Genomic DNA, 14,860 nt, shown 5'->3' on the forward strand with positions numbered 1-14,860 from the left:
GAAAGTATTGTATGGATTAAAGAAAGCACCCAAAAGATGGTATGTAAGGTTGGATAAACATTTGACAAAGCTTAGATATAACAAAGGTATGACATATAGCAATATGTATTGGAAAGAAATGGATAATGGTTTGATGATTTTGGTAATATTTGTTGATGACATCATATTTGGAGGAAATGATGAAGAAAGTAAGAAGTTTGTAGAATAAATGAAGAAATAATTTGAAATGAGTATGATAGGAGAGATGAAATATTTCCTAGGATTGCAGATTATACAAAATAAAGAAGGAATCTTTATTTCTCAAACTAAGTACTTAAAGGATTTACTAAAAAGGTTTGGTTTGAAAACATGAAAACCTGTTGGAACACCTATGGTAACTGGACACGAGTTATCTACAAAGGATGAGACACCTACCGTTGAGAAGAAAAGGTAGAGATCTATGATCGAAGGATTGCAATATTTGACTCACACAAGGCCGAATATAGCAAATGCAGTTCAAATTGTTGCAAGATTCCAAGCTGATCCTAGAGTAGCACATTATGCAATAGTGAAAAGGATATTTAGATATCTAAAGGGAACATCTAAGTTTGGATTATGGTATGACAGATCTAACAAATTTACTCTAAGTGCTTATATTGATGCAGATTGGGTAGGCAGTATGGATGAAAAAAAGAACACCAGTGGAGGAGCTTTCTTTCTTAGAGGAAGATTGGTCTCTTGGTTAAGAAAGAATCAAGATTGTACATCTCAAAGTACAATAAAAGCAGAGTATGTTGCAGTAGCAAATAATTGCAATCAAGTCATTTGGATGAAATAGATGCTAAAGGATAGAAGGATAGAAATCAGTGAACATGTTGTTATACATTGTGACAACACAAGCACGGTAAATATGTCTAAAAATCTGGTGTTGCATTCAAGGACTAAGCACATTTCTATTATCATATGTTGAGAGAAAAAGTTACACAAAAGGAAATCAGATTGGAGTATGTAAGCACTAAAGAGAAAATTGCAGATATATTCACTAAGTCTCTTCCCAAAGAGACTTTTGAGTATTTGCGAGGTATGCTTAGGGTTATGCCCCTTCGTACATCAAAGTAAGAAGATGCAAGAGTGAATCAGTCTAGTGTAACAGAGCACCATTGTTGTCTGAATTGAATGTTGATGCTTCATGTATGGGGGAGTATCTGTGATGGATAGGGTCATCTAGGACTCTTGTTGATGTTGTTTTGAATAGTGTCTTTTCACACTAAAGCTAGTAAGTTGCTGTAGAGATCGATGCAGTAGAGTTGGTTACCTTTGACATTGATGTCAATGGGGGAGAAGTTTGGCATGAAAAACATTATGCTAAGGGAAGATGTTTGGCATAAGCATAGTATGTGAAATAAAAATTTGGTATTGAGCACATTGAGGTATATCAATGGGGGAGTATGATTGATGAAGAGGATTTGAAGATGAACAATCTTTTGTTGGTATTCTTGGAACTAGATGTGTTTCATCTATGTTTCCATCAATGCCAAAGGGGGAAGATTGTTGGAAGATTGGAGAGATTGGTTGGAAGCATGAATGTTGATGATATTCCTATGGGGGAGTACTACTATGATGATATGTTACATTCGTGACTGAGTTTTTCATTGATGTCAACATAGCAGTTTTCTGTGGTATCTGATAGAAGAACAATGTAAAGGTTGAGCTAGTATGGATGACTAGTTGAGCATTATAACTATACAAACTTATGGGAGATACTTTTGAGTATCTAGTATATGCAGTTAATGTCAGAAGAAGAAATGATAAGTCTAGAAGAAGTTATGTAAGTTTTGGTGATGTCTGTTCTGATATAGAGTTTACAGAGGCATGTTCTAGTCAACTTATTATATCTCTTAGTAGAGTTAATATCTTGAGGATCAAAATTAAAAAAATGGAGAAGACATGTTGAGGATGATGTGGCTAAGCTCACTCATCATAATATTGCATGTACAGAAAGTTATTCAAGTTGCAAGGTGAAAGATTAATGTTATTACTAAGTGTAACATGTTCTTAATGTGGTCCTATAATAATTAATTGAGAAAGTCTAACAACTGACTCAAGGAATTATTTTTTGGACTCTGTATAAAGGAAGGACATATTCCTTTATCATGGTATGAGATGATATGATTTTATGATCGATGATAAGCAACAGAGAGTGTAGAATGTGAAGTTGTGCAGAGTAGTGCAGAAGTGAAGGAAACTTCATTGTCAAGGTTTTGCTGAGTGATCTGAGGTTTGATATTTGGATCTGATGTTTGTGACCTAGTTTACAAGGTCTGACAATGATTGGTTTGGTTGATAGGATAGAAGAAAGAGTAGAGGAAAAAGAAAGATAATAGTAAATTACTTGTTTGAGTAGTGAGCTCTTCTTGTAGTTGAAATTGTATGTTTGGGCAGTGGGCTCTTCTTGCATACATTATACCATAGCTCCTAATAGGGTTGAAATCTTCTAACATGGATTCAAAAGCTCCTAAGAGGGACTCATTGTACTAAATATTGTAATAGACTCCTAACAGGGTCCATCCTCTAACAAGGAATATTTATATTAGTACATCATCTTGTGGGCATCATTCCCACCGAGGTTTTCCCTCTGATCAAGGGTTTCTCTAGTCAACATATTTGGTGTAATTTATAAGGAAACTCAGGTGCGAAAACAACTTCCTACACTAATCTCTTAAGGAAAGTATTGTGCAAATTCCTATTAAATCCTTACGATTTTAGATTCAATATTATGTAAATAATAATATTGCAGTCAACCATGAATACAAAAATAGATAGAGAAATAGTAACACATAAACACAAAGATATGCTGGTGGGGAAAAACCTTTCAGTAAAACAATCCCACCCCTCCAAAACCTGTACAATGTATTATCTTCAAAACAAAGGTTACAACACACTTGTAGTGCAAGCTCTTTCAGGACATAGAAGACTTATCTAGTAGCTATCAAGAATACACTATACACTCTTTTTTATCTACATACCTAAAAGTGTTTATTTAATGCGCTTTCCATTTTTAGAGTAACTTCCAAAAATAGCTCTTACGTGTCATAGGAATCCATCATAATCATTTCCGTTATGATTTCCTTACACACAATTAAATCTTCCAAAGATAGCTCTTACGCGTCATAGGAATCTGTCATAACATTTTAGTCGTGATTTTCTTACACACAATTCAAGATGTTGACACATGCAAGTAGAGTGACACATCAACGTGCCAACTAGACATGTACACACACTTAATTACATTATTTGCAAAAAATACATTTACAAAACAACTAATAAGAATATGAATTATCCAAGCTTGAGACACCTTATTCTTAACATTCTCCCACTTATCGAACACCTTGTAAGAGCAACAGGAACATAACAAGAACTAAACACTATAGGCTGAAAGGGCCATTGACTCCGAACACCATCTGAACTTCTCTGTGCCTACTGGTTTTGTCAATGCATCTACAACATTCTTTATAGTATCTACCTTCTCCAAATTTACCTTTCCATCTTCCACCATATCTCTCACAAAGTGAAACTGCACATCAATGTGCTTCGTTTTGGTATGGAAAGTTGGATTCTTCGCAAGGAAAATAGCACTCTGACTTTCACAAGAAATAGTAATCTATCCTGCATCAACACCAATATTAGAACACAATCTCCTCAACCAAATGGCTTCCTTACAAGCATGAGTAGCAGCCATGTACTCAACTTCTGTAGTGGACAAAGCAACCACAGGTTGTTGCTTACTCATCCAACTAATGGCACCACCAAACATAGTGACCACATAAGCACTGGTGGATGTCCTACTATCAATATCACCTACCCAATTTGAATCGAAAAACCCATGAATACAAACTAAATGTGGAGCTCCAGAAGAGTTACCATGATAAAAAATGGAGTAATCTAATGTACCCCTCAAAATATCTGAATACTTGCTTAACTGCATCCCAATGTACCCATCTGGGATTAGCCATAAACTGGCTTAGAACTCCCACTACTTGGGCAATGTCTGGTCTAGTACAGACCATAGCATACATAAGACTGCCAACTGCACTAGCATAAGGTACTCTACTCATGTCCTCCACCTCACTAGGAGATTGTGGACAATCATCTATAGATAAATTTGTTCCCATAGAAACAAGAACACACAATAGTCTACAATCTACCATGCTTAACCTATCCAACACAGACTTCACATACTTACTCTGACTCAACCAAAGTTTTCTGTTAGATCTATCTCTACTGATTTCCATACCCAAGATTTACCTTTCTGCCCCAAGATCTATCATCTCAAACCTTGTTGACAACTGAGATTTAAAATCAGAAATCATACCCTTACCCTTCTCAAATAGTAGCATATCATCAACATATAATGCAACAATAAGAAGGTGATCATTTTAAACTCTGAAATAAACATAATGATCTGATTTCAATCTTACAAATATAATTGACAACACAAAGGCATCAAACTTAAGGTACCACAACCTAAGAGATTGTTTCAAACCATACAAAGACTTCTTTAATCTGCAAACCAAAGATTCTTTACCTTTAATAATGTAGTGCTCAGGATATGACATATAAATCTCTTCCTCCAAATCACCATGAAGGAAAGCTGTCTTCACATCCATCTGTTCTATCTCTAAATCATATGATGCAGCAAGAGATAACATAAATCTAATGGATGTCAACTTTGCAACAGGAGAGAATATTTTACCATAATCTATTCCTTCTACTTGTGAGTACCCCTTTGGAACCAATCTAGCTTTGTACCTTTCAACATTACCATTTGCATATAATTTCTTCTTGAACACCCATTTGCTAGCAATAGGTTTCCATCTTTTAGGAAAAGGTACAAGGTTTCAAGTTTTGTTTTTATCCAATGAAGCCATCTCATCATCCATGGCCTCAATATAGGAACCTGCATCTTCCATATCCAAAGCCTCTTTCATAGATCTAGGCTCATTAGTGTTAGTAATCAAAGCAAAGGCACTACTAGAATCTAACATAGAATAACCAAACCTTTTTGGCTACTTTCTTACTCTCGTGGATCTCCTCAAGGGCCGAGGTTGAGGTTGTTCTTCCTCTTCTTCTAAACTATCAGAGCTATTAGAGCTCTCCTCATCATTAGGCCCAACATGGTCTTTCTGTTCAGTCTTCTCAGGGTAGGAGGCAACTGAACAACATCTTCCTTCTTTTCTTTTTCATCTGGTTGTAGCATAGCAGGAGAAGATGTTAGCTCTCTAAAAATAACATATATGCTATACAACACCTTAGTAGTCACAGGGTCCCAAAGCTTGTATCCTTTCATACCAACTCCTTATCCGATGAAAATACATTTGACACCTTTATTTTTGAACTTAGATCTTTTCTCCTTTGGAACATGTGCATAAGCTTCACAACCAAAAACATGAAGATGTCTAATTGAAGGCTTCTTACTAGACCACACCTCCATGGATGTCTTACCAACAAGAGCTGATGTAAGAGATTTGTTAACTAGATAGCAAGTAGTGGCCACAACTTCAACCCAAAACTTTTGTTCAAGACCAGCTCCACTAAGCATAATCCTAGCCTTCTCCATCAGTGTCCTGTTCATTCTTTCTGCAACTCCATTTTGCTATGGGGTATAAGGAGTTGTCTTATGCCTCTTGATACCTTTTTCTTTATAGAACTATTCAAACTCTCCTGAGCAAAACTCACCACCATTGTCAGTTCTCACACACTTAATCTTCTTACTAGTCTAATTCTCTACAAGGACTTTAAATTCCTCGAATCCACTAAAAACTTGTGTCTTACTTTTCAGGAAATAAATCCATGTCCTTCTATTGTAGTCATCTATGAAAGATACAAAAAATATAGACTTGGAGATTGAAGGAACTTTTACAGGACTAAATACATCTAAATGAATAAGATCCAAAACATTAGAAGATTTGTGAAAACTAGAGTAAAATTGAACATGATTTTGTTTATCATAGACACAATGTTTGTAGAAGTCAAACTTGAGATTACAATCATTTAACCCCTCAATGAGGTTCTTGTTTTTCAAGGTTCTGAGATCCTTCTCACCAATGTGGCCAAAACTCATATGCCACAACATTGTCTTTTCTGCAGGAAGCTTTCCTTCCAATGTGTTTGCACCCTTAGGCCTCGTTTGTTTGCTGGAGTTAACCTGGAATAGAGAAACAAGAATAGGAAAATTAGAATAAATCTATTCCAATTTTGGCCCAAAATGAGAATAAATCGAATTCCAAAAAAAAATTAGAATTCGATTTATTCTCATTTTGGGCCAAAATTGGAATAGATTTATTCCAATTTTCCTATTCCTGTTTCCCTATTCCAGGTTAATTCCAGCAAACAAACGGGGCCCTAGGTACACATGTTGCACTGTCATCGGAACCAATAACCAGAGTCTTCTTTACTGCTCATTCAAATGGTGGAGATGAAGTGATAGCTTCTCTCTTCTTTGAAATAGAAGAACTATTATACTGAGAAATGCATGCATCAAGATGAAACAGAGTACCTCTCCTAATACCCTTAGCAAGCACCATAGCCCCTCTCATCATCTTACATCCATCTTTAGAAAAAATAACTTGCACACCTACATCATTCAACATACTTACAGATAATAGGTTTCGTGCCAAACTAGGGATGTGCATTACCCCGTTGATCCCCTTTAATCATCCATTAGGGAATTTGATAGTGACCCATCCTCGTCCAACTATATTTAGGTGAGAATCATCACCCAAGTACACCTTTCCACCATCAAAAACTTCATACTTTGAGAACCAGCTTTGATGAGAGGTCATGTGGAAAGAAGCACCCAAATCTATTAACCAAACATCATCAGATGCATGCACTGCCAAGGCTGTAATGAAACAATCACCATCTTCTTGAGATTTTTTTGAACCTGAATCTGAGGCCTTCTTCTTCTTCTTTGGTTCATTACAGTCTTAATGGAAGTGCCCAATCTTATCACAGTTCCAACATTTCACCTTGGACTTTCCAGGAGTCTTTGATTTTCTACAAGATTTGGATCTACCCTTTCCAGACTTGTTGTCATTTTGCTTGCCTCTGTCATTGGATCTCCTGCGAACAACAAGAGCTTCCTTAGTCGAATCTAATGACTTTCTCCTCATCTCCTTAGATAATAGTGAAGACACCATATTATCAATTTTTAAAGTGACTAAAGTACTTCCATTAGCCATCACAAGATGGTCCCATGAATCTGACAAGGAACGTAACAAGGTCATACATCGATCCTCCTCCTCTATCTTGACACCGAATGATGTCAACTATGTAATCAGTAAGTTAAAATCATTTAGATGATCTATAACAGATCCTCCTTTCTCCATTCTTAGATAATGAAACTTCTTCCTTAGGAACAACTTGTTCACCAAAGATTTGGCTTGATACATAGACCCAAGCCATGTCCACAAATTGTTTGCGGTCTTCTCATCAAGAACATTTAGGAGAACTGAATCAGCTAGACATAGTCTAATAAGACCCTTAGCTTTTCAATCCTTGAGATCCCAATCTACTTGAAATATTGTTGTGGGTCTCACATCAAGTGAAGTCACTTCCATAGATCACGATGTTCAAGCAAGTCTTCCATCTTGAGTTTCCATAACTCAAAATTACTGCCATTAGATTTCTCCACCTCCAGTTTTCCATATGATGAACTAGCCATCTCAATCTGCAAATAAGATTTAGAATTCTTTGCACAAAAATCCCACTCAACTTGAGATTAGCTCAAAAAACCCTACCCAACAACTAGGATCAAAAGTTGATCAAGCTCTGATCCCAGTTGTAAGGAAACTTAGGTGTAGAAACAACTTCCTAAACTAATCTCTTAAGGAAAGTATTGTGAAAATTCCTATTAAATCCTTACAATTTCAGATTCGATATTATGTAAACAATAATATTGCAGTCAACCATGAATACAAAAATAGATAGAGAAATAATAACACATAAACACAAAGATATGTCGGTGGGGAAAAACCTTTCGGTAAAATAACCCCACCCCTCCAAAACCTACACAATGTATTATCTTCAACCCAAAGGTCACAACACACTTGTAGTGCAAGCTCTTTCAGGACATGAAAGACTTATCCAGTAGCTATCAAGAATACACTATTCACTCTTTTTTATCTACAACCCTAAAAGTGCTTATATAATGCACTTTCTATTTTGAGGGCAACTTCCAAAAATAGCTCTTATGTGTCATAGGAATCTGTCATAACCGTTTCAGTCATGATTTCCTTACACACGGTTAAATCTTCCAAAGGTAGCTCTTATGTGTCATAGGAATCTCTCATAACCATTTTAGTCATGATTTCCTTACACACAATTCAAGATGCAGACACATGCAAGTGGAGTGACACATTAACATGCCAACTAGACATGTACACTCACACTTAATTATGTTATTAGCAAAAAATACATTTACAAAAAAAATAATAAGAATAGGAATTATCCAAGGTTGAGACACCTTATTCCTAACATAATTGTCTATGGTGCATCTTATTATGGTTGCTATTGACTTTTGTTCAATGGTAAAGTTTGTTTAAGGAAGATAAACATTTTAATTGTTGGATAACCAATTCACCGCCCACCCCCACCCCCCCCCAAGTTATCTTGGTGGACTATTGTTTGTACAGTTTGTATCCCCATCACCAACTTTACTATAATCACCCACAAAAGCCTTAGGAGGACATCGATAAGGAGCCCAGAGATGCCAATGGTGGAGGACTAGAACCATCTAAAATAGGACTTGCTAGAACACTTGCACATAGAGAAGGATCGAGTGCAATATCCCTCGGGGAACTATTATCTCCTCTAGAAATAACACCATACTTAGCGATAGAGGAAGGAGTAGGAGAAACAACGTTTGAATTTGTTGCTTGAGCCATATGATAGAGGACTTGGCTCATAGGAATACTTGGATGAAACAAAATATAAAATGGTTGAGCAAATGGAATTCCAAGTTGTAAAAGTGTCCTACCACTAACATGGAAATAAAGAAGTTTTTCATGGGAAAATTTCAAACTGCCATGTGGTCTCTTAATGTGGGTCACAAAAAGACATTATATCAAAGTTTTCAATCCTTTTAGGGGACATGGGGATCAAGCATATCTAGGGACAACTATTAATAGTAAGGCTAGGAAGTTAATTTCTTAGCTGAGGATTGGATCAAATCATCTCAGATGTGAGACTGGTAGATGGGAGAAGCCTAAAGAGGAGCCGGAGGAGAGGATCTGCAGGTTCTACAAAAAAGGGGTGGTTGAGACAGAATGCCACTTTCTTAATGAATGCAAGGCATATGAGGATATCTAAGCCCAATACAGGGCCATCTTAGGGGATGACATAAACTTACATAGTTTGTTCGATGATAATAAGATATGTAGACTGCTAGTTTGATTGTCAAGAGTCATAGTAGGAGGTGGAAAAAGAACCAAGATTAAGGCTTCTGATTTGTGGTCCCTTAGATTGATGGTCTTGTGGATATCATTAAAATCCTTCATTCAATCAAAGCATGAATAAAGTTATTCATAAGATGCATTTAGGTAGTAGGTTAGGTTAATAATAGTCTTTTGTTTGCAAATTTTACAAAAGCTTGATGCCTTGTGTGATGCATAATTTTCTTTTTTCTCTAGTGTGGGGTTTAACGAATGTCTATCATGGATAGGTTGCTAATGATAATGATGAGAAGATATTGATGACGAGAGTGATAAGTGATGACGGATGATGATTTTGGAGAGATATCAAAGGTTACTTTATATAGTCTCTATCCAACCTAAACTTTATTGGCACAATTATCAATGATTATGTTTATTCATAATATGGTGAATGGATTATGCCCATTGTAGGAAACTTGCATTTGTTAAGACATGAATAGTTTGGATAAGATTGATCAAGATTTATAGAAAGGTTAAATAAATTTGTTAAGTGATTTTGATATTATGCTAGGTTTCATAGTGAGATGATTTTAATTGAGCATTTTTTGGAGATTTGATTTTTTATTTTATTTTAGTGATATTTGATGGTTTTGGATTTTTATGATATATATTTTTGAAACTTGAAATATTTGATGTTTTTAGATTTTTGTAATATTTTGTGTATGGATTTACGTATAGCAACTACAAACAATCTAGAGGCCAATGAATAACATAAAACTAAGACAAAAGTGACAAGAACAAAGTGTATTCTCATCAATGATGCAATTATTGAATTGAATTGCAAAACTATAATAGATAATAAATGTAGATGTGTCTTCTTATGTAGGAAAGATGATAAGAGAACATGGTAAGCAAGAGATAATTTATCACACACAAGGTGGAATCACATGTTTACCAAAGTTGGATTGTCCTCCATTATGCAATGAAGCATGTTCAACATGTGGAGGATGATAAAGTGATACACTAGAGCTGAAGATAACACATAAAGTGGAATGTGATAATTAATATCACCACCTAAAGTGGGATTTCTCCTACACATTGTGAAAAATTCTAATTATCTCTAATATGTATTGATTATCCTATGCAAACTTAAGTAAAATGTTATAAGGTGAATATTTATTTACAACATCATTTTGATATTTTTGGATTTTATTTAATGTTTGAGATTCATGATTTTCTTTGGCCAATTGAATATTTAATACTTTGAATTTATATTAGGCTAACTGCTACCATAAGGTTGCTTCCTTTTCATTATTAATAGAATTTACATTGGTAGTTACATAAGAGTGTGCAACAAAATTTGAATAACTTCTAGAACCTCTTAGAGCCTTTGGATATTTACAATATTTAGAGCTTTGTTGTTGGAGCCAACTAGATATGCAAATGTGTCCACCATGTTATTTGACAATGACTTGCATGTTCTTCACTATCTTTGTAAAATCACTGCCTTCATAAAAAATGCACCCCTCATCAAGTTTCAAGGTGCATCAAAATGGATTTGAGCACCTCCAAAGCCACATCACCTCAATTAGGGATGGGGACACAGTCATTTTTTACCACTAATGTTTCAAATGATCACACTTCCAAATACATTTTGAGGCTGATGACCTAGTCTTTCCCTTGGTTATTATCTCTTGTATATCCTTCCAAGGTACTAGCTAAATAGAAAACTAACATGTAAATATATAAGGGGAGTAAAAAAAAAATGAAGTGTCCCCCTTGGTAAGATACATGTTTTAGTTTTCTATTTAGTCGTTGCCTTCTCCCAATGCCTACTATTTGCATTGATAATGCTTTCTAACAGTTTGATGATGACCTTCAACAAGAAGTCTACCTATTGGGTTCCCTATAAATGTGTCAAATCATATAGTCCTCTATCCCATCACATTGTTCTCTAATGTGCTAGATCCATAGTTGGAACTTCCAGCTTAGATTGTTATTGGATGCAACAACATTTATGATAATCATCAATTCACTATCAATGTTGATTGCATTTCAATTTTGTCCTATTTTTTTTCCTGTTTGCTTTCTTTCCTTGGCATTGCTTGGTGCTCTAGCAGCTAGCGGTCTTGGATCTTGTATGCTTTTTAGTCCCATAGACCCTTGTGGTCTCTTGTTGGACATTAATAAATTTATCTTATCTTATCTTATCTACATCACTAGATTACTTCCTACAAAGCTTTAAACTCTGAACTTGACGTGTTAATGGAGCTATCCCCTATCAATATTGGTGATCCATTGCAGGGATATAATCTACAACTTGAACTATCAAGGTTTGACATAGATGCCCTATCAAAATTTTGTTCTAGTCCGCCAGAGGGTGTCTATGTATATAATTTGACTTCAAATGACTATTTTGCATTGTGATAATATGTTTTATATATTGTTAAAATATTAGTAGAAATGAACAATAAATAATATTAAAATAAATATAATGTAAAAATAAAAGACATAAATACAATAACACAAATATTTAACATACTTCATTAAATATGAACTACATCCACCAAAGAAAAAATTGTCCACTCATTTTGTCATTCTTATTATTAGTTCATGCCAAAGGTAGGATACTATTGCACTCATTGAGGTCAAATTTTCAATTAAATGAACCAATCAAATCAAAGAATTTAAAAGATTAAATACAATTTCAAATGTTTGTCTTTTTTTCATTTTACATGAATTTATAAATCATATTTTTCATTAATGCTATTGGACAATGCTAATTTTTATCAGGTCAAAATTAAAAATTCCTTATAAAAAAAGACATTTTTACATCATTGAAAAGATGTGCAATAACGATAGCTTTAAATATCTTACATCATGGATGCTCCAGTGCAAATATTCCAAACTTTTATGATTTAAAAAATAAAATTAGAATCATTATTAGATCATCATAGTGCCATCTTTGCACATGCGATGACTAGGTTTTTATACAAAGTGCTATGGAATGCCATGAATTGTATTTTGGTTGCATGGTGAGGAAATTTTGGCAAATATTTTGATGTGACGCTTATATTAATATTTTATGTCAACTGATTGATATTGACATTTTAATATTTAATATTTTAATTTTGAATTATTAGGTAATTATATTGGAATTAAAATTAAAATTAATTAATATAAAATTTTAAATATATTGACTTTTCAGTTTTAATTAATTAATCAATACCTTTGATCATATATATATATATATATATATATATATATGATTTTTGATTCTCATTAAATATATTAATAATAGTAATCTCATAATTTAATTGTATAATTTTGACGTCTAATTTATTAATCTAAATCTAAAAATAATGGTTGGCACAAATGTAGCAATCCAAATATATCCATCTAACTAATAGTTTTGGCCAAATTATTTTACATATATATTTACGTAATTATGTTTCTTTGTTTATACATATAAAGTCTATCTTATTATATGTTAAAACAAGTGTTTTATAATGACATACTATTATCTTTTAAAATAATATTTTTAATGAACTTATAATAATAATAATATATTATATTTTAGATTTATGGATGTAATTTTAAAGTAATATTATAATTATTTTATTTTATTTAAACCCTTTTATATAAGTAAGGATGAACATTTGTCCAAGCTAGAAAGAAATATTTACTCCTAAAATTGTCAATTAGAGTCATTTATTATGTGGAAAAGTGAATAACACATGGACAATGGAGCCTAGTCATCATATATTATGTAAATGTATTGGAGCCTAGTCATTATCCATCTTATTTTTTATTATTATGAATTATTCATGTCTTCTTCATTTTATCTATTATTTAAATTAAATAATAACTAGCACCTGCACCTTTGAAGGGTGCAAGGGTTATGTTGATAGTATTATATATGTATTATATTCTATCTTATTCAATATATTTTAATTTCTAATGGGAATGAATGATCCACTTAGCACTGATTTCATCTAACTAATGTCCATTGAAAATTTCTAGGTGTCCTACTCTAACTCAAATGTGCAAGTGCTCAATTGAATCCTTTTACTAATATCGTAGCTCTACATTGCAAATTTTTTTCCCCTAGTTTCTACCATTCTAAAACATAAAATAGATTTTACTAAATTAGTAGATAATTGTAACTCATTCCATTTAGAGTAGTCATACTGCAACTTAGATATAATTAATAGTGAAGTCTCCTTGAGATTAGATTCATTTTTCAAATATAAACTGACATCTTGTCCCATAAATTATACAATTGATTATTTTACTAATATTATAACTTGACAGAGAACTATTAAAAAACCCTCCTAATTTCTAACATTCTAGAAAAATGAAACGTATTATACTTAGTCCTTAGAAAATTGTCTTACCTATTATAATTTTGTAGACAGATCATTTGAAACATTTGAATTGAAACAAATAATGAATAAAATATACAAATAATAAATAAAAGCATTGTCATTAAAATTGTAGAAAAACAAAATGAAACATACACCATACAAATATCCATCACAAAATATAGAGTAGAAATAGTTCTTTGAAACATTTCTTGGATCTAAATCCTATTATTGATCGAGAGGAAAAAAGACAATAGTGCATAAACTGTATAATTTATATTTAGAAAAAATGTGATTAGTGGATTTTCGTTTTAAATAGTTCAATTAAGGTTTTGATTTGTTTAGATGGCCTCAACAATAGTATTTTGACGTCATAAAAATCTATGAAATGTATTTCCTAGACATGGAATAAATTACAAAAGTTTTAAAATTCTAACCTATCTGGACGTGTCTTATTTTGTTTTGATTGGACAAATGAGATCTAATTATAAGTTTAATAAACAGATTTCAACACTGCTACTATGGTGAATCAATATCATATGGGAGTAAACATATAGCTTAGAAAAATGCCACCACAATGGACTATTTGAATCCTTCTCAAGCTTTAGCTAATTTTGCATTATTAATTATAGATTTCAAAAATAACTTAATAGCAGAGGAATTCACCAGTAAATGCATTTAGATGATCTTATGGTGGAAGTATGTTTGTTCCAATTCTTTTTTTATGAATTTCAAATTCTAGTGATGAACTCATCTCTCTCTCTCCCCACACACACACACACACACACATGTAGATATATGTATATATACATGTATATATACATGTGTATATATATGTATATATATACATGTATATATATGTATATATACACATATATATACATGTATATATATACATGTACATGTACATATATATACATGTATATATACATGTATATATATGTACATGTAATATATATATACATGTATATATATATATATATATATATACATGTACATATATATATATATACATATACATATATATACATGTACACACACACACACACACACACACACACACACACATATATATATGTGTGTGTG

Source organism: Cupressus sempervirens, chromosome 10, assembly GCF_028749045.1.
Source record: "Cupressus sempervirens isolate cs-2001-9-10 chromosome 10, ASM2874904v1, whole genome shotgun sequence".
Taxonomy (NCBI): Eukaryota; Viridiplantae; Streptophyta; class Pinopsida; order Cupressales; family Cupressaceae; genus Cupressus; species Cupressus sempervirens.